General features: G+C 43.7%; 1 protein-coding gene across 9 annotated transcripts in view; it reads left to right on the top strand.

The window, feature by feature from the left end:
- ACOT11 (acyl-CoA thioesterase 11) overlaps positions 1 to 25,248 on the top strand; it is a 749,239-nt gene that overhangs the window by 133,722 nt on the left and 590,269 nt on the right. The window lies entirely within an intron of this gene.

Genomic DNA, 25,248 nt, shown 5'->3' with positions numbered 1-25,248 from the left:
CGTCTGTGCCTCGGCTCGCCTGGAATCACCCTTCTCCGAGTCACTGGGACCTCTTCCTTATCGGCTACTCTCTCCTCTCTGGTTATTCTGTTAGGAAAGCATCTGTCTCTCAGTTCTTCTCCGCCTTCAAGATGGCGTCTGTCTTCCCTGGAATAAGTAGTAGCTTTACTGCTAACGGCTAGATGCCGCCTACGGACTGCCCTTGTAACTGCCTCAGACTTTCACTAATATAGAGGTGCATTTCCTCATGGAAAATTCCGGCCCGTAACCTGCCGCCCACCAAATTCTTGTACCTCCCCGTACCAAGGACACGTTCCCAGCCGGCCGGCCTGATGTAGTGTCTTCGGCATGAAGAAAAATACAATCCTTCGATAAGGGCCGGCCTGAACCGGTTCTCTCCAAGCGAATAACACCTCAAAACTAAAACATTACGTTTGACCTAGAAGAATCCCAAGCTGCCGGAGCAGAAAGAAAGATGGAGTCTCTCCCGTTTGAGGCCTACCAGGCCTGCATTCAGCACGGCTCCATGAAATACCCTCACTACAGGACAGGTTATCCCTAATACTAACGAATCTATCCCCTAGGCTATATGTGCAAGCCCTGATCTATGGGGAAGAGCACAGAATCATGTCGAAGTGCCTAGTAAATAGGCTCCATCCACTACTCTAACCCTTAGGCTTGAATGGTAAGAGACTGAAGTCACATTCAATCACCTGTTAATACAAGAAGACCGGGAAAATCGAGCAGAACAGATGTCATCAGTGATGTCACTGACCATGTCATGAGGTCATAAGCAGTGCATTGTGGGGGCATAAGTTATAGCTCAGGTAACTGTAACTGCTGAATTTCAGTGGTTTTGTACGAGTGAAATCAGAGCTTAACTATAACGTCCCTGTAACCTTTGTTTTTTTCAGTGAATTTGTAAGTTTTTTAAATTAAATTGTTTACCTAAAACGTCCCTTTAACCTTTGGTTTTGTCAGTGAAATTCTCAGGTTGTTTTAATGTTTTTTTTATTTTCGAATATGTTTTTACTATGATTTATAGCCGTCCAAACATAGTACAATACTTTCTGAACTAGTGTTACATTTCATAAACAATTATGTATAAGAGGTAACCTCTCAAGGATATAATACCATCCCTTCAAGAAATAATTGCACATAACCAAGATTTTGTTAATGTTATTTCCTATTTATAATGTCCCAACGTCCCTGTAACCTTAGTCAATTTCAAAGAGTTTTTTAAATTTGATTTCCTAAGTGTAACCCTTAACCTTTGATAGTGAGTGTGAGTGGCTGTATCAGTCAGTGAGTGTGTATGTGAGGGTCTCTGATGGTCTGTGAGTGGGTGCATAAGTCTCTGAGTGGGTCTGTGAGTGGTTGTGTAAGTCTCTGAGTAGGTGTGTCAGTGGGTGCATACGTCTCTAAATGAGTATGTGAGCGGGTGAATGAGTCTGGGAGTGGGTTTGTGAGTCTGGGAGTGGGTGTGTGAGTCTGATTAGATCTGTGAGTGGGTGCATGAGTCTCTGAGTGGGTCTGTGAGTGGGTGTGAAAGTCGGTCTGTGAGTAGGTGTGTAAGTCTCTTAGTAGGTGTTTCAGTGGGTGCATGAGTCTCTAAATGGGTGCATGAGTCTCTAAATGGGTGCATGGGTCACTAAATGGGTCTGTGAATGGGTGCAGGAGTCTCTGAGTGGGTCTGTGAATAAGTGCATGAGTGCCTGAGTAGATCTGTGAGTGGTCCGCATGAGTGCCTGAATGGATCTGTGAGTTGGTGCATGAATTTCTGAGTGGGTGCATGAGTGTCTGAGTGGGTCTGTGAGTGTGTGAATCTCTGAGTGGGTCTGTGAGTGGGGACATGAGGGTCTGAGTAGGTCTGTGAGTGGGTTCATAATTCTCCGAGTAGGTGCCTGAGTGAGTCTGTGAGTGGGTGGGTACATGAGTCTGAGTGGGTCTGTGAGTAAATGCATTAGTGTCTGTGAATGTATTTTTTTTTAAAATGCTACTATATTCATAGATTCATTGTGACATTACACGGGGGCCGTGCTGAGTATCGCAACATATTTGCACATACCACACTTGGCAAAAAAACAAGTTTTTCAACGTTTTTTACATATAAGGGGTCCCTCAAACACCCCTATATTCCAGCCATGATGTCGGGGTACAGTCTATTGAATGAATATTTAAGCCCTTGGTACCATGCCTCGTTAAATAAAATAACAGCCGCAACTTTCTGCTCAGGTTGCAGCCAACCAATCACAGCATTACTGTTGGCGCGTGCATTCGTGATTCATCAGCGAAATTGTTGTGAATATTTCGTGACCCTAGATATTCAAATGTGTTTTTCTTTAAATATCTCTAAAACTACTGACTGGTTTACAGCAAATAACAACAAGCATTGGCATAGCCAACAGGTCTCACCATTGGGACCTTATAAGTGTTTAGCCATGAAACAGTTGATGTTGTTGCACCAAGGATATTGTGCTGCATTACTAAATACTTATAAGGTCCCAAAGGCGAGACCTATTGGCTATGCCAATGCTTGTTTTCCCTTGTTTTGTTTTGGCAGGAATGCTATGGACTACACCAACTGCATAAAGAAACAGCCTTTACCGAACGCATTTTCACGAGCAATTAAAACTTTATTTTTATCTTCTTTAGACCACATTCCCTGTCTTGCACCTTTTACATTTTTAGAAGAAATTGCAAAGAAAAACTGAATATTAGGAAAAAGTGCCCATATTACTTTTGAAAATTGTTTTTCTTTTCCCCTGCTAAAAATGTGCTTGCGCACACAGGCTTCAAATTAAATGGGACAATCCTTTCCCTGGCTTAGCGCTGCAAATATATCATAACTTAAACATTTCTCAATCCCATTATGCTTTTGTTAAGCTTCTACTTAATATAATAATCAGCTTTAAACTATAATAGGACATAATATATATATTTAGTCTACATGTTTACTTTGCACAATGGCAAAGAATAAACAAGGCAAAGGTCAGCTGAGTGTATAGAGAAGGAAGTTCACAAGGTCAGGTCAAATAAGCCAATCAGCAATTACAGCGTGGGCTGGATGTTGAGTTCAATGTGAATGTTGGACATTCCTGGCCTTGAAAAGGCAATGCTTGTTGACTAGCTAATGACGTTCGGCACACAGTTCAGGTAATCAGCCGAGTAATCTCCAGCCGGCAGTGTCCCATGCATAATTTACAAGTAAGGTTTGATAAACTAGCATGTTTTTTAGTGGGGGGCCTCTGAGGCGGAGATGGGGGGGGGACTTAGGTAACCTCAACGTTCAGTGACATAATAAGAAGACTACAAGTTAAAATGTGTTCATCTGGCTACGAGCAGCATCTGATTGAAGACTCTGCACTTACTGTTTCGAAATGCAGGAACATTTACTTTTATCGACGCAGAGCCTCCCCTGCCATTCACGCAGAACGCCAGTTAGTTTATATTTATGTGTGTGTGTGGGGGGGGATGCGACGCACCGGTCGGCAAACGTTTTCACGAAAGAATGTGTTTATATTTTGAGCGTATATCAAGGCACACTGAAAAACAGCGACCAAGCTGTCCAATGCGAGCTGCATGAACAGATCGCTCAAGATCCATGGGTTCGTGAATAAAAAGCTCGCCAGGCCAGGCAACTTAACATTTTCACAAAATAATTTGTTTATATTTTAAGCGTATATCAAGGCACACTGAAAAACAGCAACCGAGCTGCCAATGCGAGCTGCATGAACAGATCGCTCAAGATTCATGGGTTCATGAATAACAAGCATTGGAAGTGAAAGTGACACGGCCGTTCGGCGAAAGTGAAAGTGATCGCGATCAACGGAGGAAAGACAGATGGCGGCTGCGTGCGTGCACGCTCACGTGCACGCAAGCTTTAGGCCACCAAATGCCTGTGGTAGCACTTTGGAAACCCACCTACTAAATGTCTCGCAGAGCAGCGCATGCGCTGGCTCAGGCGAGACCTAAAAAGGGCTGTTTCTGGACCAAGAGCTCCCTTTCTGCCAAATTTGGTGTAATTCTGTCCAGCGGTTCGGGCTGTAGTCATGTCTAAAATCTCTATGGAAATTAACAGAGGGAAAAAGCGTTTAGGGACACCCCCTATTTCTCATCCCTCGGCAGATCACCCAGAAACTTTCATCACAAAAGCTGAACTGGGCGCAGTACTAATTTTGAACATTTTGTGAAAATTCATCAAACGGTGGCAAAAATATTGGCAAAAATATGATTTTCCTATGGGAACTAGGTTCTAACTATAACTCCCTACTGGCGACCGCCAGTAGGTAATATGTAATATGTATATATATATATATATATATATATACCTATATACATATATAGTTCTAGTTAGGTCTGCTTTTTGATCGACTGATCGCTTTTTGGTTTGCTAATAACTTTGGCTTTGTTTAACGAATCTTCGGGAAACTTCCCTCCCCCCAAAAAAGTTCATCCACCTCAGCTCCTTCCTGGAAAATTTTGGGGTGATCCATCTAGCAAGGGTGAGAAAAATAGGGGGTCCCAAAACAGAAAAGCCCTATGCATTTTTTATAGACTTTTTTGGGAAAGCGATATCACAAAAACTACTGAACGGGATTACAACAGATTTGGCAGGACGCAAGATCTTGGTCCAAAAAGTATGCTTTATTGTCAATACATTCAGTAGTTTTGGAGATATTCAGCTCCAAAAATACTTGTATATCTGGAGGGTTTGGTTTGAGGGACTTCCACAAAAGTCCCTCTAATCAAATTTTAAAGACAAGAGAGCCTTCTGATTGGCCAAAGGGGTCTTTTTTTACCCTTGGGCTATCTAGGTTCCGTGTGAGCAAGGCTCTGAATGGCTGCCTGCAACATGAGGAAATATGTTGCAGCAGCCATTACAGGACTCAGGGACTTAGTCCTCTGTCCTGAGGTTAATTAAAAAAAATAATGTAAGGATGCAGCGTAGGGATACGCTGCCCCTCTTAGCCCTCAGGGGAAATATACATATTTTTAAAATCATAATCTCATGGGACTCCCATAACACTTGCTGGACTCCGTTGGATTTCAAGTAATTTAATAAAAATGTAAACACCCCCTCCCCAAGCCTTTAGAGGCCCCAGGGACCCCATCCTCTAGGGCTGAAATTGATGATAATAGGGTATTGTGGTGCACACGTACTACGCCTTTCCTAATTCCAAATGGGCCCGGGAACCCCGTCACATAAAGTAAGAACAGAAGGAGAGGGGGCGCTTGGCCCTCCTCTCTGAGCCTTAAGAAGCCCCAGAGACTCCATCCCCTGGGGCCAAACCTCATGAAAATAGAGAGGGTTGTACCTGGGCTACCTCCCCAAGTCCAAATGCTGCCTGGTGATGCCATCACCCGAGGCTGAACACTTACATTTTAGGCAAGGGGGCTCACGGTCCACCTACCAAAACCCAAATGGTCTCCCATTCCCTGAGGCCAAAGATTAAATAGGGGCATGTTGCCCCCCCTCCCCAAGCCTTAAAAAGCCCGGGGAGACCCCACCTTCGAGGGCTGCCTCTTTACCTGTGTCATGGGAAGCCCTTCCCTGGGACATAGTATATTTCCCTGCCCGCAGAACCGTGTGCTTCCACCCGGCAGTAGCTTTGAAAATGCTACTCTCTTTCAAGCGGTTAAACTGTGATTGGTGCCACCCGGCGGGAGCACGGAGAAAAAGCTGCTCTCGCTGCAACCCCAACGTTATGTTTTGTGGCTGGCCCGGGTGAGTACTGGGGCACCCACTGCTAATTAATTAGGCTTCGGGATGGGGTCGCTGAGTCCTCTTAAGCCTCAGAGAAGGGGGCCCACGTGCCTTCTCCCCAATAATTAATGTATAAGGTCCCCGGGCCCATTTGGATTCAAGGGGGCTGTGCTGCCCCCTTCTCTAATAACAATGTTTTTGGTCCTGGAGGATGGGCTTCCGGGGAGCCATTTGCCCCCTCCCATGTAAATATTGTATAGGCCCGGGAAATGAGAACCCCAGGGCCCATTGCGACTTGGGGAGGGGGGCTGTGCATCCCCTTCCCTAATAAGAATGGTTTTAGCCCTGGAAGCTGGGTCTCTTAAGGCTCGGAAAGGGGGGTGAATGCACCCCCTCCCCTCTAATTAATCTATGGCGCCAGGGGATGGGGTCTGTTGGGCAAACAGAGCATCTGTGTGCCCCCTGCCCCTAATATAAATGTTGTTGGCCCAGGGGATGGGGTTCCTTGAGCCTGAAGAGGCTTGAGGAGGGGGGCTGCATACCCCGCCCCTAAATTAAGTAAAATGGCTCCAGGGAGTTGGTTTCATGGGGGCCCTAAAAGCTAGGAGAGGGGTCTGTGCACCCCGATGGGGGGTTGGCTACCTGTGGAGGGGTTGGATGCAGGGCTTGGCTGTCGGTCACTCCCCGCTGTGCGTGGCCTTTAGTTATATCTAGTAACTATAACTCGCTCCCTAAGGTAACTATAACTCGCTCCTTCGCCATACACTTCTTATTACCTGCCATATAACATTGTTCATGACATGTTCTGTGACATCGATGATAACATCACTGCAACATCTAAAATGGCATCTTTGATGAAAAGACTGTGCATGGCGGGGCATGAGTTATAGTTACTTAGGGCACGAGTTATAGTTACTAGAAAGAACTAGAACCAGTGAATATCAGTGATTTTATTAGTTTAAAACATTTCTTTGGCACTGATAGTTTCACCTAACTATAACATTATTCAACCTTTGTTTTTTTCAGTGGAGATATGGGTATATATATGTATTGACTATTTGTTACCATTGTTGTGTGAGAGGAGAGTCTGCCCCTCTTCTCCCTCAACATTTAAAATATCTTATTACTTTCTGCACATCCATATATAAGATAAACAGGAAGTTTGGATATTGGACTGAATTATTTATTTATGCCATGTTGTTCTTTGATGTGCATTTGTTATAAGCACTGGTATATAAATTGGACCACAGTACAATCTCATTGCGTAAGCACATAGTGGGTGCAGCGTAGATCCAGAGAATTAACTCATTTCAGAGGTTGCACCCATACCATGTTAATAACATGTGATTTAACCTTTGCACTGCAGCAATCTCCAGTATTCTGCCATATTATGGTAGGGGGAGACATACGAAGGTGGGTGTCTTGGCAATTTATTGTGGGTGTGTTGGTTAATGTTTTTGTGGACGTATGATATTGGGTGTATTGGCGTATGCCGTTTTTGTGGACATATGATGTTGGGTGACACCAAAAGGACAAAAGCCAAATCAATAAAAACATACATATGATGTTTTTAAGTTTTAAGTTAAAATAGCACAAAAAAGCATAAAGCGCCACTCGCAGTTATGTGGTCACGCTGGACTGGGGTACAGTCACAAGTTCAGGCCGACTCAGATGGAGCGCAGGTTGGATACAGGGACCAGGTTCGTCCTGCTGAAAGTTACCTTCTCAAATCTGCACGAGCAGCTGCTGTACGTGTTGATGGGGGACACGAGGAGGTAGTTTTCTGCGAGAGGAGCAGGTCAGGCTTTCAGACAGTCGCTGTCATAGTGCGAAGAGCCAGTCATTGCTGCAGCTATATGTTGCCGGTCAGCACGAACTGTTGCCATTGGTGCAAACTGAAATTCTTGCTGGTGCTTTGAGTTGCCAGTCATGAGGACAGTCGCCGGTGCTTCAAGTTGGCGGTCATCGCAGACGGTCGCTGTCAGCGCAAAGTGCAGGTCTCACTGGAGCTTTGTGTTGACGGTGTAGCGGACGGTCAGTTTTGGCACAAAAGTGTAGGCCCAGCAGGAGCTGCAGTTTGGCAGGCTTCATGAACGGTCATTTCTAAGCACCAAGATGCCAATATACATTTTGTATATTTTGTGGTTACTAACAGTAGGACTTAAACGGGCATGACAAATAAATATGCACAAGCTTATTTTGTTGTAATATAGAAAAAATATGTGAATTAGTTTAAACTGTCTGACTTGCTGGTCTGTTGTATCTTTCTACGACCATCAAATGTAACATACTTATATGGATATTTGGACATGGGCTTTTGCGTTGTTTATAACATTGGTGATTTTGTAACTTAACATATTAGTTCTTATGGATTTTCATTTTTGGAATTTGCACTTCATTTTCAGGCTGACACTGGAGGCATATGCTCCTGCTTTCATGCTTGAGTCATGCCAAAGTTATTGCTTATTACTGTGTGCAGAGGGCAGATTGTCAGTTGTAGTAAATATTCTTAATTTTGTATATGGCCTAAAGGACCAACAAGGTATTAGAATGCTTTATGTTTAACTGTATTTATTCCATATTCAACTACACATTTCATTTCCCACAGCCAGCTAACAGGCTATGTCACGTGGAAACAAAAGATTTTGTGTAGTTCTTTACAGAGCATTTAAGGCAGAAGTTGAATGTTGTCCGAGACTGAATAAACAGAACATAAATATGACAACTGTTGGAGAGACAACGAATTTACGGCACAGGGTTATTACATGGAGGCCATGATGGCCACGTCAATGAGAACCAGTTCATGAGTATATGTGCAATCAAGCGTGTCATAATAAATGTATTGGTCATCCTGCATAGTATTACTAACAGTATGCCATAACCCCAGAGGTTGTGTGTTGTCCAAAACAGAAATATGACAATTATTAAATGAGGTGGAATGCTGATTTGAAAGCTAACAAGGCAGATTAGAGAGGTAGATGACATGTATCCCTAATGTTAATGATAAGGAACAAGGTTTGAGTGCAAGTTACTATGAAATAACCTATTTTGTTCAGTTTTCAAAACATGTTGCCATGCGTATGTAGTGAAGTAAATTCAATGCTGAATGACATGAGCTGGCTGGTTCTCAGATGTGACGATGGTGTTGATCAGAAGAGTTTTTAATTAAAGGCATTTCAAGCATTTCCACCAAATGAGCCTGTAAAAGGACACAATTTAGGATTTTGGGAAGAGAGCTGGCTTACCCTGAAGGTGGACTGAAATCTGCATTTGATGATTCAGGAAAAGATATAATCAGTGTTTGCCGGAGTCAGTCACTGCAGTAAATACACCCACGCCTTGCCTATTCTAAGCAAAGCTTTGTTTTGATACAACCCAGAAGCAGGACCTCCAATTCTCTATCTAGTGATGTCCTCCCAGAGTCTGCAACATTCGCCAAACCTCCCAACACTCTGTTACATGATCCTTGATATTCCATTATGTTAAATACATACTAAAGGTAATGAAAATAAATATAAACATTTACACACCTCTCCCCTTCTCTTCTCAAATAATAATGAAAAGTCAACAAAATGAATGACTTGAAATTAAGAGAATTCTAACAGAATGTGTACAAATAAAATAACAAGATATTTATCTAAAAAATAAGGTTATTTATTAACAGAGAAAAACACCAGGATTAAATTAACATCACCTCAAATAGCCACTATATCATCATTACATGTTAACAAACGTTTTCTCTCTCTGTCCCCCAGGTAGGGGGACACACTTTCTATTTCATCACTCACAATCTAATAACTGGTCACATCATTAGTCACACCATTCACACCAAGTAGCGGCCTGTCCTCTGCCAAAGTGGCAGGTTGGGCTGGAGGAGGGTGGTGGGGGTGTTCAGGGACAACAACAAAAAAAAACGTACCTGAACGCTGCCGCATTGCGCTCCTCCAATCTTCGTGTTCTCGGCACAGGCTCCCAGACTGCACTGCGCCAATCCTGACACTGCATGAAAGCAGCGTCAGTATTGGCATGCGTGCTGTCAACTTGCGCTCCCAGCCAGACTGGGCCCCTGTGCCTTCTCTCTCTAGCCCCAGCAACACAGCTGGGGCTGGAGAGAGCTTCAGCACACATGACGGTTTGACCGGCCAAACATTCATGCGTGATGTAACAGTGCCCACCACTTCCCCACCAGCAGTGTCATCTCCCTAGACCCACCCGAGACTCATGGGGTTAAAACCCATTTTATTATCATTTTAATTGAGGGTGGTGGTGAGGGTCGTGATCCTCCACCGTAACAGAGGGACCACCACTGTTCACACCACAATACTGCAACTCTGTTATAACAGTCACCCATCTCATTAGAAACAACTTCTCAAACCTTAAGACAATCATCAGTTTCAGACTCATGGCTACTGCGTTCACATCTTAACTGATCGGAATGCATCTTTTTCACTCTTTCTCCCCTTTCAGCAGGACTTTCCAATTTCCAATTTAGCGGGATTATAAAAGACATCCCCAATTTCATTTGGTACAAATAAATCTAGCCGCACCTTTCCCAGTCTTAATACTTTGTTTACATTACCCCCGTTGACCATGGACAGCATTACATTGTCAAGCACCAGTCCTTCTATCACCATATTCTTTATAAACATTCTACGCCTTCTTCCTTTTCTTGTTTACAGATCTGGTGAACCAGTTGACCATTTCCAATCCTTTTAACCGCTCCTTTGTCTTTGGAGATTTGTCACTCATCACTTCAGAAGGACTATAACTTAGGTAGTAAATGGGTGTGGTGCAACATGCCCATATTGCTTTCTTTAACTACTCTTCTCAATCAAGTTTGCTATTCAGAGAAAGTTGGATAGAATCTTTGATACATTTTTTGTATCTTTCAAATAAACCATTTCCATTAGGACAGTACTATGAAATTCGAATGATTGCCCTAGTGTAACTGTAGTCACAGCAGCCATATTCCAGCTCATTGCTAAATCAATTCTACCATGTTGTGCCAATCTCTGACGTGTTCTCTCATGTATCGCATCAGAGGCTTGAAATTCTCCAATAGCTTGATCAGCTCTGAAAGTTTACATTTTTGTATCGATTTGAAGGTCAAGTGCTTACTACTCCATGATTCAGTTTTTACCACCTGCTGTGTCTTCAGTGTCTGTTGCATAAAAGGATCCCCACTGGAGCCATGTATATGAATTATGATTCCCTTATCATCGGATTCTGTGATTTATACGTTATTTTTCTTGTGTTAAGAAACATTTTTTAACTTCAAGTTTGGCGTGAGCGCAGATTTTTTTGACAGTCCAATGACATCAGCTTATATTCAATACCGTATTTCTTGAGGAAATTCCTTAGTTTATCTGACACCAACTTCACATTGTTACTGCCGACCGTATCAAAACAGCAGAGGCTTTCCTAGCAAGATTTTTGTCTAAAAATGTTAGTACCACAGTAGTTAGTGTCCTCCTTCTCAACTATTTTTACGTCAGGCCATTTAGGAAAAATGTCAATCTATATTGAAAAGAGGAACACAGAGCCGGAGGCTTCAAGAGTGGGAAAAAGGACAAATCCTGCAAGTGAAAGCTAGTAAATGTCAAACCCTCCTACCTCTTGAAACTAGATATGTAAGACAGGTCTTCTAAATAACAGAATAGTCCAAGAGTCAAGGAACAGAAAACCAAAGTAGTAAAGGACTTATACATGTGCATCGTAATGCGTCAGATGTAATGAACTTGGCCATAAGCAGATAATGCACACTGGCCAGCTTGACAGCTTCCATACAGGACATGTTGGTTTGGGCAGCTCGTGCTCTGGAGGTCCACAGTTTTCATACTACAGGTGCACACTTTGTTCTGCTACCATGACAACTGGTTGTCATGAGGAAAGGGTATGCAACCCTACTCTGGAGTATTCTGTCATTCAAATGCTCGTTACTGTCTCCAAACATACCACTCCATCCATTGGGGAGTTGCGAGGAGAGATTAGGGCCACACTAAGGCTTGGGAATTCCTAGCAAAATGCAAATGAGTTCAAAGTAACAGTATTTTTTAAATCTACTGTCCCAATGAATTGGTGTATACATTATGTTCATGTAATGCTGTCATCTTCCACTGGAATGCAATGACATTTATTGTTCAGTAATCGCGTCCAGTCAATCTTTTGCAATTGAACTGTATCTGCTCTATAAATAACCTTTGGGCCAGAACCTGCAGGGGTTTCATGTTCAGCCTGGCCACACCCAATTGCCAGGGTGGTTGCCATGGGTGATGGGACTCCAATTTGCTACTGCTAATGGTGGTGCACTTGCTGCCTTTTATGTGTTCTAGTACTCATCCTGTACTACTTCTTATGGGTCCAACTTCCTATCATTTTCTCTTGAATGCGCACAGTGGGTGGGATGGTATAAGAAGGATCTATAACTAAAATAGTTAATGATCACATGACAACAACATAACTAGGTAGCAGCTTCCCCTCTATTGTGTTTCATTCTGTGGGAAGCCTAAATCTGTATTCCACCTTTCCTGAACAGTTTTACCTGGTGTGTAATAGCACTCACAACAGTCAGGGAAGAGGATTTCCACTTTGACTCAGCGTTGTCTGAAAGGTATCGTACCATGTTTTAGGTCTCGCCCAGGCAGAGCTTGCTCTGTCTCTTCGAGGCATGCTGTATTCAGGATATGGGCATTAAGCTCCACCCACTTTCCACCCATCTTTTTAATAGGCTCCTGTTACTGTCCTTTGTAAATGGCGGCTTTTCATTGGTCAATAAGCTTAGTACAACCTCCTGGTTGTAACCTCCCATAAAGACTACCCCTGTTACATGTGTTGTTACTCTAGATGTTTAATTGCAGCCATCGAGCACTATTTTAGTAATGACTTTCTCCTAGCTGCTGTTGCTGGCAGGTCATGCTCTCACGCTTTTGCAACCCAGCCTGCGGTTTAACTGCACAGTAACGCTGTAAACAGGCCATTATCTTTAACCATAGCGACAAAACCTTTCTGTTCCTGTTCGCGGCTCGCCAAACTCTATTTTGTAATTTTTTATTTTTTTCAAGTAGCGTGGCACACCCTTGATTTAAAAAAAATGGAGGATCGTGTCTGTATTTTGTCATTATTCATTTTTTAAGTAGCGCCGCACACCTAATCAGTAAGATAGGCGGCAGCGCGTTGTTTTTTTCTAGGCATCTCGCTGAACTTTAAGAAGCACGGCACGCCCTTAATCTTAAACATTGGCGGTCACGCGGCAAAGGTGTACTTCATTCTTCTCTGCAGAAGGTCCCATAATCTAAATTAGTAGCCAAGCGTTATATATATTTGGTGTGAAGCCTTCTGTTGCACAAATAAACAGAATTAAGCATCTCGGTGAGTCCGGAGTACTTCTTTGTGAGAGGGAAGAACATATGTTGTTATATATATTTATATATATATCTTGGCTCACGTGTTCGTAGAAACACACTGCACTCACGGAGTTTACAATTCTGAAATTTATTAACGAGGACGCGTTTCGGCGTGTCTGCCTTCTTCCAGCTCGTTTCACAAAGCAGACAAACCAACGTGGAGGTACTTTTAAATACTGGTCATTAACGCAAACAGAGGGAAGCGATTGGTCAGTTCTTTTATCAGTACCAGATGGTATGAAAGTTCCACACGAACTCGGGCCCTTCATTTAGAAAGTTGCAAGTCTGGATAACACAAAATAGCGATCCCGCCGGAGACACGCTCTGATTTTCCCTCTGTTGCAAAACAATTCAAAAGAGTACCTTTCACTTTGTTTGAATGCCTGCTGAACACCCCTCGTCCAACCATGTGGCACTGCGGTTCACGGAGCAGGGGACGGCATATTTCCGTAGTCCCTCCAATCTGCATGATTGACGAGTTTATCGACTCCATTACCCTAAATGCCACGCTGGTGATGCAAAGCGTCTGTAGTTTTATACTCAGCTCCAAATCCACCAAATGATGCGTGCTGCACTCTTCTAGATGGGTGCAGTTAAAAAATGGTGGTTGGTCCATTTCACATAACTTGGCTCACGTGTTCGTAGAAACACACTGCACTCACGGGGTTTACAATTCTGAAACGTATTAACGAGGACGCGTATCGGCGTGTCTGCCTTCTTCCAGCTCGTTTCACGAAGCAGACAAACCGACGTGGAGGTACTTTTAAATGCAGGGATGAATTCCCATTGGTTATTAACGCAAACAGAGAGAAGAGATTGGTCAGTTCTTTTATCAGTACCAGATGGTATGAAAGTTCCACACGAACTCGGGCACTTCATTTAGAAAGTTGCAAGTCTGGATGACACAAAATAGCGATCCCGCCGGAGACAGGCTCTGATTTTCCCTCTGTTGCAAAACAATTCAAACGAGTACCTTTCACTTTGTTTGAATGCCTGCTGAACACCCCTAGTCCAACCATGTGGCAGTGCGGTTCACGGAGCAGGGGACGGCATATTTCCGTAGTCCCTTCAATCTGCATGATTGACGAGTTTATCGACTCCATTACCCTAAATGCCACGCTGGTGATGCAAAGCGTCTGTGGTTTTATACTCAGCTCCAAATCCACCAAATGATGCGTGCTGCACTCTTTTGGACGGGTGTGGTTAAAAAATGGTGGTGGGTCCATTTAACATAACTTGGCTCACGTGTTTATAGAAACACACAGCACTCACGGGGTTTACAATTCTGACACTTATTAACGAGGACGCGTTTCGGCGTGTCTGCCTTCTTCCAACTCGTTTCACGAAGCAGACAAACCGACGTGGAGGTCCTTTTAAATGCAGGGATGAATTCCCATTGGTCATTAACGCAAACAGAGGGAAGAGATTGGTCAGTTCTTTTATCAGTACCAGATGGTATGAAAGTTCCACACGAACTCGGGCACTTCATTTAGAAAGTTGCAAGTCTAGATGACCACCATGGGTGGCCGTGCTCAAATAAATTGACGTGCTGCAGAAACAACCATTATATTCAACTTCCGCACCACATGGTAGTTAATGCTCATGGCCATGGGCAAAAGACTATCCATAATTTGAAATATAATATAAATATTCTAAAATGTTCCTATAAATAAAATAAATATAGGCATATATACTAATAGACATTCAATGGTAAACATAACATTTGTAAATGCATAAATGCGGTGCCCGGCTTCAATGCCATATCACATTGCTAAACCTTAGTGAGCTCACTGGACTCAGTATTGTCTAGTGTTAGCCACTGTTTTAAATTATCGTATAGAACCAATAAACGTCATCATAATGATTGAAAGCGATATAAAAAAACATTACTCATAGCACAAATGCAAATTGATTCTGTTGTGAATATAGTATGTCGCCTGTAACTGTAAAAGCTGAGTTGTTACCCTAAAATTCAAATATTGAAATAGTCTATAGCTATATGCAAAGAAACAATCAAACAACTGTGTGCAAAGTGCAAATCCTATAAAGTGCCTAAATATCATAAAGTGCTTTGTGCTAAGTGATATATGTCCCTTAAAATATTTTTTTTTAAACAGGGACCGGAAAAACAGCGAGCTAATATAGCTCATAATATCCTGCTCACAATGGATAGACTCCGCTCCTACTTAAATTTATATATATCTCTTTTGTTGTAAGGTGCCAGAGGTTACTCTCAGGTAAACAGATGGCAACAGGGTAAAAACAGTAATAAAGGGTCAGTATAAAAAGTAATAAGATGTCTGTAAAAAGTCTCAGGAAGGGACATCATTATGGCAAATACTCACATTAATATTGTGTGCGACAAAAACGGAGTATACGGATTAATCAGAAGGAAAGGTATGCGGACAGGAGATGGGCACGTGTATCATCAACTTATACCCTGGGAGAAATTAAAGAAAGTTATATATATATATATATATATATATATATATATATATATATATATATATATATATATATATATATATATATATATATATATATATATATATATATATATATATATATATATATATATCACGCTCCAAGGTTGCCGAAGCAATGAGCTGCACTCCACACAGGCACAAGGTATCAAAACCTTTATTATGGGTATGAGCAGATTCATGGCCATTGGTAGCATAAGCAGGGGCGTAACACAGACAGGCATTTCCTCGGTGCTTGCCTGACGCATTTCGAAAGTCAGCCTTTTTTCCTCAGAGGCTGCAGCTGGAAATGCTTATGAACATTGTCCGGGTTTAATTTCCCTAAAGTACAGCTTGATCCCACGGCCCCTATTGGGCCGGTCAAATGACTACAGCAGGGCCTTGTGGGAAATGAAGTCCAGGTAATTCTCCCTCCGATGATTGGTATGATTACTGTCCAACTGTTCTAAGCTCATTGCATGGGCAACCTTGGAGCGTGAGATATATATATATATATATCTCCAAAAACAGCTCCCTTGGAAACCTCTGCAAAGGAGCACACCGAGCACAGACCTTCAAAGACACGTTGCTTTATTCCGCATTAGAATAAGGACAGCTTGTTACAATTCCTGATGCGTTTCGGCATCTGATCTGCCTTGATCACAGGTAAGTTTAAAGTTCCTTGTCATGTGACTGCAATGTCATATCCTGTTTTATAGCACCCCGTGAGACTACTGAATCACCATGTGGTCTCAAAGGTACTACAGTCCCCAAAATGCACCTTGATAGTTTCTGTATTTTCGCTCCCGTGTGCAGTTCATTTTCCAAATAGTCTAATTTTCACTTGGACCCTGCACACTGCGCTTTTAATACTTCCGGACTTTTCACAAGGTGCTCTGCATTTTAAACAAGGCTCTCACTGTCTCCTTAATCCATTTTCGCCGCATCATGTGATCGAAGGTCAATGTGGATGACATCGTCTTCTCACTTTCCCTTGCCACGCTTACACTCAAATTCACTGGCTGGCATCCCATACCTTTTGCTGGTGCAGTGCGGGCGGGTCCACTCTTCAAGCAAACATCCATCAACAGAACTCCGTGAAGAAAGCATCGACCACTTGCAGGGCGGCTCGGCGTGTGGGAACGGAGCATGCCACTAATATCCAAAAACAGCTCCCTTGGAAACCTCTGCAAAGGAGCACACCGAGCACAGACCTTCAAAGACACGTTGCTTTATTCCGCATTAAAATAAGGACAGCTTGTTACAATTCCTGACGCGTTTCGGCATCTGATCTGCCTTGATCACACGTAAGTTTAAAGTTCCTTGTCATGTGACTGCAATGTCATATCCTGTTTTATAGCACCCCATGAGACTACTGAATCACCATGTGGTCTCAAAGGTGCTACAGTCCCCAAAATGCACCTTGATAGTCTCTGTATTTTCGCTCCCGTGTGCAGTTCATTTTCCAAATAGTCTAATTTTCACTGGGACCCTGCACACTGCGCTTTTAATACTTCTGGACTTTTCACAAGGTGCTCTGCATTTTAAACAAGGCTCTCACTGTCTCCTTAATCCATTTTCGCCGCATCATGTGATCGAAGGTCAATGTGGATGATATCGTCTTCTCACTTTCCCTTGCCACGCTTACACTCAAATTCACTGGCTGGCATCCCATACCTTTTGGTGGTGCAGTGCGGGTGGGTCGACTCTTCTAGCAAACATCTATCAACAGAAATCCGTGAAGAAAGCATCGACCACTTGCAGGGCGTCTCGGCGTGTGGGAACGGAGCATGCCACTAATATCCAAAAACAGCTCCCTTGGAAACTTCTGCAAAGGAGCACACCGAGCACAGACCTTCAAAGACACGTTGCTTTATTCCGCATTAAAATAAGGACAGCTTGTTACAATTCCTGACGCGTTTCGGCATCTGATCTGCCTTGATCACAGGTAAGTTTAAAGTTCCTTGTCATGTGACTGCAATGTCATATCCTGTTTTATAGCACCCCGTGAGACTACTGAATCACCATGTGGTCTCAAAGGTACTACAGTCCCCAAAGTGCACCTTGATAGTCTCTGTATTTTCGCTCCCGTGTGCAGTTCATTTTCCAAATAGTCTAATTTTCACTGGGACCCTGCACACTGCGCTTTTAATACTTCCGGACTTTTCACAAGGTGCTCTGCATTTTATATATATATTACCTACTGGCAGTCGTCAGTAGGTAGTTATAGTTAGGACCTATTTTCCATAGGAAATCTGCAACATTCTATTTGGAATAACGTTGGCACAGATTGACTAATCTTTGCGAAATTTTCCAAACTTTTGGCCAGCTCCAGTCCGCTCCTATCCTGAAAATTTCACAGTGATTCGTCAAGCGAGGGCTGAGAAAAAAGGGGGGTCCCAAAACGTATTTTCCCCATACATTTTCCCATAGGACCTGTTGACGCAGCTACAGCCCGAACTGCTGAACGGAATTACACCAAATTTGGCAAAGAGGTAGTCCTCAGTTCAGAATCGTGCCTTTTGCTTACATGGTGTAAATCCGTTCAGTAGTTCCTGAGAAAAATAGAGTTAAAAAGATAGATATATCTGGGTGGTGCCTAACCACACATCTCATCATGAGATCTGATTGGCTGTTAGTACTTCATCCAAGAAGTGTTGGCAGCCATCTTGGGACCAATATACATGATAGCACCTCATTCAAAAGCATTGCAGTTAATAGAAGGTTTGAACACTTTAGTTACATTATAAATCATTTGTTGATGGTACCATACTCATTTTAGGAATTGTGGTGTATTCTAAGGTGATTTTACCACGTGAAAAAGCCTTCTGCTGTGATATCATGAATCATGTTTGAGAGAAAACTATTTTCTCATGCTTTTCCCACAGAGGTTTGGAAGGTGATCTATAAGCTAAACTGAGAGCATATTTTCTGTAAATTCACATTATCTTTCTCAGTCATGTGAGAATGAAGTCTGACATTCTCAGTAAAACATGTACATCCAACAAGGGCAGAGACTGTCAGTTGATTCCTTTGTGTTCTACTGCAGCTTTCCAGAGTGTTCTAAAGAACAACTAGAGCACTAACAGTCCTACTTATGACAAACGTATTGCACACCTGAAGCCATCTTGATTGGAATAAATTGGTATCTCTTAAAACATTCAATTTAAAAAGGACCAAAATGAGGGGGTTCATTTTGCCATAGAAAGTATGATTAGTGCTGCAGAAAGAAAAATTAGGGCACATTTTTAGTGACTTCTCAAATCCTCTTCTATTTCATTAAAAAATTCTGACATGCAGACTGAAACATGCACTTTCAATACCAGCAGCAGACTTCCCTGGTGAGCAGTAGCTTTACTACAGTGATCTAATAAGCAACTAGAGTGCTAACATTCTGAATTTATGGCAAATGTGTGACACATCTGAATGCCTTCTTGATGGAATCAAAGTAAAAAACTGAATGTATTTCCTACTGAGGAGACTGTAGTAAATGAGGAAATTAGGAAACTTCATAACAAATAAGTCTCCCAAAATGGCCACCAGAGACAAAAGAGCCCAAATGTAGCACAAATATCACCCAGATGTAGCCCAAGTATAGACCAATGACAGAATGTCCCAGAGTGTTCTAACGAACAACTAGAGCGCTAACAGTCTTACTTATGACAAAAGTATGGCACACCTGAAGCCATCTTGATTGGAATAAAGTGGTAACACATAAAACATTTAATTTACAAAGGAACAAAATGAGGGGGTTAATTTTGCCATAGAAATTATGATTAGTGCTGCAGAAAGGAAAATTAGGGCACCTTTTGACTTCTCAAATCCTATTCTATTTCATAAAACAATTCTGACATTCAGACTGAAACATGCACTTTGAATACTAGCAGCAGACTTCCCTGGTGAGCAGTAGCTTTACTACAGTGATCTAATGAGCAACTAGAGTGCTAACATTCAGAATTTATGGCAAATGTGTGACACATCTGAATGCCTTCTTGATGGAACCAAAGTAAAAAACTGAAAGTATTTCTTACTGAGGAGACTGCAGTAACTGAGGAAATTAGGAAACTTCATAACAAATAAATCTCCTAAAATGGCCACGAGAGACAAAAGAGCCCAAATGTAGCCCAAATATCACCCAGATGTAGCCCAAGTATAGCCCAATGACAGAATGTCCCAGAGTGTTCTGAAGAACAACTAGAGCGCTTACTGTCTTACTTATGACAAAAGTATGGCACACCTGAAGCCATCTTGATTGGAATAAACTGGTAACACTTAAAACATTTAATTTAAAAAGGAACACAATGAGGGGGTTCATTTTGCCATAGAAATTATGATTAGTGCTGAAGAAAGATAAATTAGGGCACATTTTCAGTGGCTTCTCAAATCCTCTTCTATTTCATTAAAAAATTCTGATATGCAGACTGAAGCATCCACCTTTAATACCAGCAGCAGACTTCCGTGGTGAGCAGTAGCTTTACTACAGTGATCTAATGAGCAACTAGAGTGTTACCATTCAGAATTTATGGCAAATGTGTGACATATCTGAATACCTTCTTGATGGAATCAAAGTAAAAAACTGAAAGCATTTCCTATTGAGGAGACTGCAGTAAATGAGGAAATTAGGAAACTTCATAACAAATAAATCTCCCAAGATGGCCACCAGAGACAAAAGAGCCCAAATGCAGCACAAATATCACCCAGATGTAGCCCACATGTAGCCCAATGACAGAAGTGTGCAAAACACTTATTTTTGTCTATTTGCAGTTTTATATAGTGCAGACTTGTCAGGTATTGGAGTGCTTTACATGAGCATTGGTTACATCACACAAGATCAAATTCATTTTGGTTGTAGACATGGGGAGATTAAGTGATTTGACCAGAATCACAGAATGTTGAGCTGAAGCAGAAACTCCAACATGGTTCCCCAGTTGCAAAGTCTGCAGCTCTGGAAGTTTCACCACATCCTCTCCCCTAAGTGCAACATTTAATCAAGTGGTCAACTGGATAAAAAAACATAAAGATTACAAATAATTTAAAAGTTCTTTGTCGCTATTTGAAAACTCAGAAAATATGCCCTCATTTTAGTTTTTTAGAGCACTAACCATAATTTTGATGCAAATAAGACCCTCTCATATATGTAATTTCTAAAGGAAATGCTCTAGGTATTACAGTTTTGATTACATCAAGATGACGTCAGGCGTTCCACACTTTTGTAATAAATATATAATGTTAGCAATCTAGTTGTTCATTGGGATACTGTTGAGAGGCGGAGGCCAGGGGCACGGACTCTGAAAATTGAAGGCAGGTAGGAGAGTGCAGAGGCAACAATTTGACCACACTGGGCAGGCAGGAAGGGCAGTGGCAACAAAACAGACTATGGAGGGCAGTGGAAAGGGGGGCAGGGGCAACAACCCAACAATACAGGACTGGCAAGAGAGGCTGTGGCAATATAATAGACCATTGTGGGCAGAAGGAAGAGGCAGTGGTAGTACAACCATACATGCCAACAGACCCGTTTCAGCCAGGAAACGTCCAATGTTTTTAAGCTCAAATGGGCTTTATTTGATCTGTCTCCTGTCTACAATCTCCTCTTTTTCAATGTAACTCAAAGGGGAAAATCAATACCCCAATTTTTTTTCAAAATCTCCCTCTTACCAAGTTAAAAATGTTCACAAGTATGGTACATTGGATCATGGTAGGCAGGAGGAATTGGGGTAGGGACATGGACTCGGATAACAGAGGACAGGACGGACATGAAGAGGTGCACCAAACTGACCCTACAGGGCAGACATCAGGGTTTGCAGCAGCACAATACACCACACAGGGCATGTGGGACAGGAGTGCAGCACAACAATCCATAGAAAGCAATAGGGAGGGGACAGGACCATGCACATGGGCAACAGAGAACAGAGGGGAAAGAGGCAATGGTAGCTAGCTGACCATAATAGACAGACAGGAGAGAAAGCTGCAGCATAACAGACCATAAAGGGCAGGAGGGGCGGATCAGGGGCATTACAATGGAACAGACAAGCCAGGAGGGAGGGAATAGGGGTCTGCACATGGAAACAGAGGGCTGGGGGCAAGGGGGCAGGGCAGGAGCAGCAAAATGACCATGGAGGTCAGGCAGGATGGGCACTAGAAACAATACACACCATGGAGAGCAACCGTGAGACTATGATGGCATACACACAGACCATGGAGGGAAGGAAGGAGGGGGTCAGGGGCAGCTAGCTGACCACACAGGGAAGGTGGGAGGGGCCATGGCACCACAGAAGTCCATGCATGGCAAGCGGGCGGGTTAGTGGCAGCACAATGGCTATGAAGGGGAAGAAGGAGGGTGCAGGGGCATGCACAAAGGACCATGGAGGATAGAAGAAAGGGTCAGGACCTGGGCACAGACAAGAGAGTTCAGGGTAAGGGGCCTCACAACAGACTGCATGGGTCAGGCAGGAGGAGCAGTTGCAGCACAACAGACCAGGGAGGGCAGAAGGGTGTGGCAGTAAAATGGACCATGAAGGACAGGAGGAAGGGGATAGGGGCATGGCATGTGGACAGGCAGGGTGGAGGTGGCAGGGACAGGTTACAGTCATCTGACAATGCTAGGCAGGTGGGAGGGGAGTGGCAGCTCAACAGAACACTCAGAGTAGATAGGAGTGGCAGGTCCATGGAACATGGTGGGCAAAAAGGATGGAGCAGGGGCATGCACAAAGACATCGGAGGGCAGGGGGGAGGAGAATAGGGGCAGCAAGCTAAGCACAGAGGCTAAGCAGGAGGTCAGTGATGGGCCATAGAATTGGGCAATGGAGGGCAGGAGGAGTGGACTGGTACATCATGCTAAATGGAGGGCAGTGGCAGCACATCAGACCATGCATGGCAGGAGGGAGGAGGCTAGTCCATGGATTCAGACAACAGAGGATAGGGAGGAGGTGGATGGGGCAGCAAGCTAACTGTTCAGAGAAGGTGGGTATTAGGAACCATATTGTTTTTAAAATGTGTGTCTGTGCGAACTACTTAAAATATGAACAAGTATGCAGCATAATCTCACTTTTATTCAGGAAGAAGAGGACGTTTGTGACTGTGACTCCGGGCTCACTTGGCAGAAACACACCCTGACCCTCCACCCCCCATCGCAAAATGTAATGCCCATGAAAAGGGTAGGTGGACGCAGTGTTATATAGAGCATAGTCCTGAGAGCACGATTGAAAATGAAAACTAGATATAGTATATGGTATAAACTATGCACCAAAAAGTGTGATATAAGATGAACCAGGGCGTGAAATATAATATGCAATACATTGTGCGCAATGACAGATTCATTGGAGAGCGCGAGATAGCACAGGCACTAGCGCGTGCTATGCGATATGCGCCTTGGAGTGTAATATGCACAGGGCAGTGTTGTGTAACCTAACTAGTCTCTAAAGTTGTAATATAAAATATGTGCTGGGGAGTGTAACGTTGCAGATGCAATGTGACAAAGATATGGATCCCAGATTGTAATATGTATGGCATAGCGCTGTGCGTTATAACATAGGCATCAAGGAAGGCACGTTAGATGGGGCAGTATAACCCGTGCGAAGGCAAGTGTGGCATGACATATTCTTGGGGTGGTGTTACAGTGCACATGGGCTAGAGAGTGTCATAGCATACGCACTAGCTAGTGGAATACAACACAGAGGTGTGTGGCACTCGGCGGGCACTGGTGGGTGTAACACAGCATTGGGCTCAGCCAGGAGCACGCTGTGACTCTCAAGTGAGGTTCGTCTCCTTTCCAGAGAGTAAAATAAAAAGTATTACACATCCGGTGGTGGATGTGTGTTTTATTAACCGTGAGGCAGGTTTCTTGCATAGTTTGGTCGAATTTTTGTTGAATCCCCTTTGAATGGCTTGGTGTGCATGTGTATTAAATGTGCCCGTCAATAGCTACCCATGTTTGTATAAATAAACGACAAGGGTGTCTACTTGGAGTGTACCCACCGGCTGGGGCGCCGGGATTAGGCACGGTAGGGCTTCAGACACGTCAGAGCTTCACTAGCAGTGTAAATTCATTCCACGTGGATTCATTGTATGCATAGTCGCCTTTTAATGAATATCACGCAAATCGTCATGGGGATAGGTACATACGGTTTGTCCAGCATGTCCTAGGTGTTTCTATAAATATATATATTTTTTTAAATAATAAAAAACAAAGGCCGGCCCCGGGGGATGGGGTCCCCGGGGCCATAAGTGGCCTGAGGAGGGGGGCAACGCAGCTCTCCTCCTAAAGAATAAAAAAAAAAAAAAGGCCATGACCCGGGGGTTGGGGTCCCGGGGCCGATTAAGGCCTTGGGAGGGGGGCCACGCGGCCCCCTTCCAAATGTATTTTTTTCAACAAAAAAAATTAGGGTGCAGGCCCTGGGGAATGGGGTCCCCAGGGCTAATAAATTTGAAAAAGAACAGGGGCCACACAGCCCTCCTTCTTTAAAAAATAAAATTAATAAAAGACTGGCATCGCGCCGGAGGCCACGCCCCCTCCTTGCAGCACTCTGCAAACGCGCTCCCTGGCCAGTTGTAAGTTGGGGAATTAATTTCCCTTCAATACTGAGGGTCCCTGAGGGCCAACTAGCCCAACAGGTATCTCCAGTATGCGCCAGGGTGCTGCGTTGCAGACAGGTGTTCTGAGGCCACGCCCCTTTTTACACCTCTCTGCAACGCAGCTCTGTGGCGCTTACTGGAGGTACCTAGTGGGCTAGTTTGACCCTAGGGACCCTTAGGATTCAAGGAGACTTAATCTCCCAACTTAAAACGGCCACAGGGCGTGTTTACACAGTGGGGAAGGGAGGGGACGGGGCCTGAGGTGACGTGTGCAAACACGCCCTATGGCGCGTTTTAAGTTGGGGAAATAATTCCCTTCAATCCTGAGGGCCCCTGGGGGCTAACTAGCCCACCAGGTGCTTCCAGTAAGCGCCACTGAGCTGCATTGCAGAGAGGTGGTCCAGGCCGTGCCAATTTTTACACCTCTGTGCAACGCAGCTCTGTGGCACTTACTGGAGGTACCTAGTGGGCTAGTTGGACCCTAGGGACCCTCAGGATTCAAATGAACTTAATCTCCCAACTAAAAACGGCCACAGGGCGTGTTTACACAGTGGTGAAGTGAGGGGACGGGGCCTGAGTTAACGTGTGCAAACACGCCCTGTGGCCCGTTTTAAGTTGGGGAAATAATTCCCCTTCAATCCTGAGGGACCCTGGGGGCCAATTAGCCCTCCAGGTGCTTCCAGTAAGCGCCACTGTGCTGCGTTGCAGAGAGGTGGTCTAGGCCGTGCTCCTTTTTACATCTCTCTGCAACGCAGCTCTGTGGTGCTTACTGGAGGTACCTAGTGGTCTAGTTGGACCCTAGGGACCCTCAGGATTCAAAGGGACTTAATCTCCCAACTTAAAACGGCTACAGGGCGTGTTTACACAGTGGGGAATGGAGGGGACGGGGCCTGAGGTGACGTGTGCAAACACGCCCTGTGGCACGTTTTAAGAGGTAGTTTTAATCCCCTGCCCTATTATATACTCGGGGCTTACAGAGGAGGTCATGCTAATCACAGGGGGACCTCAACGCATAGTGTTCCCTAGTGTATGTAGATGTTTTCACTGTATTCTGAGTGTCTTTTAACATAGCACTGGCTCTAGGACTGGTTAGTCAGACTCAGTT

This window comes from Triturus cristatus, chromosome 4_2 (genome assembly GCF_964204655.1).
Source record: "Triturus cristatus chromosome 4_2, aTriCri1.1, whole genome shotgun sequence".
In the NCBI taxonomy this organism is placed as follows: Eukaryota; Metazoa; Chordata; class Amphibia; order Caudata; family Salamandridae; genus Triturus; species Triturus cristatus.
This window is presented reverse-complemented; position numbering and strand designations above follow the sequence as displayed.